At 46.6% G+C, this 4,154-nt stretch overlaps 1 long non-coding RNA gene across 1 annotated transcript; it reads right to left on the bottom strand.

The window, feature by feature from the left end:
- Window positions 1–214: 214 nt before the first annotated feature.
- LOC113034028 (uncharacterized) lies at window positions 215–766 on the bottom strand. Its single transcript, XR_003274112.2, has 3 exons — window positions 637–766; window positions 418–562; window positions 215–335 (listed from the first exon to the last, which is right to left on the bottom strand). It is a non-coding gene; the product is annotated as an uncharacterized LOC113034028 (long non-coding RNA).
- Window positions 767–4,154: the final 3,388 nt, after the last annotated feature.

Raw genomic sequence — 4,154 nt, 5'->3', positions numbered from 1 at the left:
CCTTAAAATTGTACACATAGTACCCATGGAAAGATTACATCATTTCATTACATTCACTTCAGCAACTTTAAAATGAACCTGTTCTGCTTTTCAGTAGTCATATGTTTTTGTATTCCAGTATTTATTTTTAAATCTACTCATATAATAATTCAAGCCAATACTGTCATGCGCCGTGGTGCGCGGGCACGAAAGGATCCAGGCGCAGACTCCGAGCTAACAAAAAGACACTTTAATAAAACAACGAAAGGCGACCCGGGGAAAGTAGAGAGCAAAACAGAAACTAAAAATCCGGGGAAACAATGACACGAGGAAGCCGGGATCGGGACGGCGGGGGGCTGCAATAGAAAGGGGAGATGATTACTAGGGAGCCAGGAAGCGGGGAGAACATATCAGGACTGAGTTAGAGTAGGGCCTTACGATAGAACGGAACCGTGGGAGCTCGGGAGGGAAGTGTGGCAGTCCGTGGGGGCAGGAAGTCCGTGGAATGGCGAGTGGGCCAGGTGAGCACCGCGAGATCCAGTTGAGCCGGAGGACAGGCAGGTAGCAGACGCCGAGTAGAAACCTGGACAGAAGTAGGCAGGTTAAACAAAGTTCCAAGCAGGAGAGAATGCACACTTTTCGTGGAAGTCTGGTTACCACTGTGGGGATGACTACGGACTGGCGTGGAGCATCCGTCAGCGCCGGATTAAGTGGATCTCCGTGTAATCACCGGGATGGAGAGCAGGTGTGCTGGTGATGGCCCAGCCCGGGGGTGTGGCTACCCGAGCATCACGCATTCCACAGACACAGGACCACGGACCATGACAAATACAAAGGCAATATATTAAACCTTTATGAGCTAAGAAAAAGGTTTATGCTTTTTTCATTAAAGTGATATGGTAACCGGGTAAAATTAGACTGATGTGGTTGCACACGTTAACATGGCTGAATGGATATATTACTGTTACTTTAGATTATGACATACATGTTACTAATAAATACTCAGGACCACAAACATTTTTTATAATTCTAATATTATATAGCATTTTAAGATATATTTATATATGTATGGTAACAGGGTTGCAAATCAGAGCTAGTACTGGTGTTTTCTCAGAAGAAGATGATAGCAGTGGAATGTAATCTACTGTAAAGGTCAAGGATACATGTGGTTAGACAAATAAAGGTAGGAGGCTTGAAATGAATGTGTCTTCTTTTAGCAATATGGGTAACAGGGTTGCTTTGGTTACAGTGAAACATTCAGTCAGTGCCTGACCCAATCATGCCACTTCTTCTTTGTCATCTCATTGTTTTTTCTCTTCCTTTTCCAGGCTAAATAAGTTTGGAAACATGGTTGCACGTGTTTTTGGGGACACAACTAACAATGCAATTACTGTTCTTTAAAATATATTTTTATGTTAAATTTTTTTAATAATTATAATTATTAAGGTTAGCTGTAGCTCAGGAGGTGGAGGAGGTGGTCATCGACTAATTGGAAGGTCTGTGGCTCTGTCCCAGGCTGCTCCAGTCTCCGGTCTGCATGCCTAATTATCCTCCTTGCTTGTGTAAATGGGTCAGTGAGGTACTCTACTTGAATACTCTACTTTGAGTGCTCAAGTAGAGTAGAAAAGCTCTATTAAAGAACCAGTCCATTTACCATTTATCGAGACCATCATGGAAGAAAACGAATGGATGACATGCAATGTGGCTATCGAAAAAAAGAAAAAATATATTTTTGGAACTTCTGAAGAGCTAAATAATATTTCGGGAGCAGTCCTTATTTCTGGTATTGTTACTCTCATTCCATTAATTTGTTGCAATGACGAAAAATAATCACGTTTTTCTTTTCTTTTTGTTTTTCTTTTCTTTTCAGGTAACAACAATTGTAAACCCAAGTAATATTATGTCTTTAAATATTACCTAGCTAACATAATTATTAATGAATTAAACAAATAAAACTGTGACACATTTATCACACTGCCACATTGGATGTATGCTCAGTGTGGTGTTGCAAAGACCCCTGAACCAAGACAGCTAAGAAGGTCAACTAATATGTTGACCGAAGCACAATCAATAACACCACTGAAGGAAATCTATTTAAATGATTGTGTAACACTGAATGTTTTATGCTTCCTCCTCAAACTAAAACATGATAGCAAGTTTTAAAAAGCGTCTTTTCTTCTTTTCTTTACACAGTCATTCAAATATCAGGCCATGAATTTTCAGACAACAAGGACATGAAAGAAGGTGTAAGCCCACCACCTTTCAAGTTCACTGTGAATTTCATAACTTAACACCATATCATCACTTGGGGACCAGTTAGTAAGCTGACACTCACTGCTGTTTGACAATTGCCAAGTATCACATTTAAAAATGTGTTTCCTTTAATAACAAATAAGGATGATATTGTGGGGCAGAAAATTAAGCTCTGATTGGGGGAATAAGCAGACAGTAGTAAGATTAGGTTTTGTGACTTAGGCCATTGCACTGAATAATCCAACGGTCCATCCATCTTTTTCCGCTTATCCAGGACTGGGTCACGGTTGCAGCAGCCTAAGCAGAGAAGCCCAGACCTCCCTCTCCCCGGCCACCTCTAGCTTGTCCAGGGGAACTCCAAGGTGTTCCCAGGCCAGCCGAGAGATATAATCCCTCCAATGTGGGACAGTGTGTCCCAGTGGGACATGCCTGGAACACTTCGCCCAGGAGGTACCCGGGAGGCATCTTTGTCAGCTTCAGCTGGCTCCTTTCGACGTGGAGGAGCACCGGCTCTACTCTGAGGCCCTCCTGGATGGTCAAACTCCTCACCCTACGGCTAAAGAAGGGCCCAGTCACCCTTCGTGGGAAGTCCATTTCCACTGCTGAATAAATGTAATTATAATCACTTAATTAGTAAATAAATTATATATGGTGAATATAAATAGAGCAGACCGGGGTGGTGGTCCCCATCTTTAAGAAGGGGGACCAGAGGGTGTGTTCCAACTACAGGGGGATCACACTCCTCAGCCTCCCTGGGAAAGTCTATGCCAGGGTGCTGGAAAGGAGAGTTCGTCCGTTAGTCGAACCTCGGATACAGGAGGAACAATGCGGTTTTCGTCCTGGTCGCGGAACACTGGACCAGCTCTTTATCCTCTCCAGGATACTTGAGGGTGCATGGGAGTTTGCCCAACCAGTCTACATGTGTTTTGTGGACTTGGAGAAGGCATTCGACCGTGTCCCTCGGGGTGTCCTGTGGGAGGTGTTGCGGGAATATGGGGTGTCTGGCCCATTGCTACGGGCCATTCGATCCCTATACAACCGTTGCAAGAGCTTGGTTCGCATTGCCGGCAATAAGTCGGACTCGTTCCCGGTGGGTGATGGGCTCCGCCAGGGCTGCCCTTTGTCTCCGGTTCTGTTCATAATTTTTATGGACAGGATTTCTAGGCGCAGCCAAGTGGCGGAGGGCTTTTGCTTTGGTGGCCTCAGAATCTCATCTCTGATTTTTGCAGATGATGTGGTTCTGTTGGCTTCATCGGGTGAGGGCCTCCAGCTCGCACTGGAGCGGTTCGCAGCCGAGTGTGAAGCAGCGGGAATGAGGATCAGCACCTCCAAATCTGAGGCCATGGTTCTCAGCCGGAAAAGGGTGGAGTGCCCACTCCGGGTCGGGGATGAGTTCCTGCCCCAAGTGGAGGAGTTCAAGTATCTCGGGGTCTTGTTCGCGAGTGATGGGAGAAGGGAGCCGGAGATCGACAGACGGATTGGGGCTGCAGCTGCAGTGATGTGGACGCTGCACCGGTCCGTCGTGGTGAAGAGGGAGCTGAGTGTAAAAGCGAAGCTCTCAATTTACCGGTCGATCTACGTCCCTACCCTCACCTATGGCCACGAGCTGTGGGTAGTGACCGAAAGAACGAGATCGCGGATACAAGCGGCAGAAATGAGCTTCCTCCGAAGGGTGGCTGGCCTCTCCCTTAGAGATAGGGTGAGAAGTTCGGCCATCCGGGAGGGGCTCAGAGTAGAGCAGCTGCTGCTCCACATCGAAAGGAGCCAGCTGAGGTGGTTCGGGCATCTGACAAGGATGCCTCCTGGGTGAGGTGTTCCAGGCATGTCCCACCAGGAGGAGGCCCCGGGGCAGACCCAGGACACGCTGGAGAGATTATATCTCTCGGCTGGCCTGGGAACGCCTTGGTATTCCCCCGGATAAG

This window comes from Astatotilapia calliptera, chromosome 12 (genome assembly GCF_964374335.1).
Source record: "Astatotilapia calliptera chromosome 12, fAstCal68.1, whole genome shotgun sequence".
Taxonomy (NCBI): Eukaryota; Metazoa; Chordata; class Actinopteri; order Cichliformes; family Cichlidae; genus Astatotilapia; species Astatotilapia calliptera.
The sequence above is the reverse complement of the archived record's forward strand: the minus strand, read 5'-3'. Positions and strand labels throughout refer to the sequence as shown.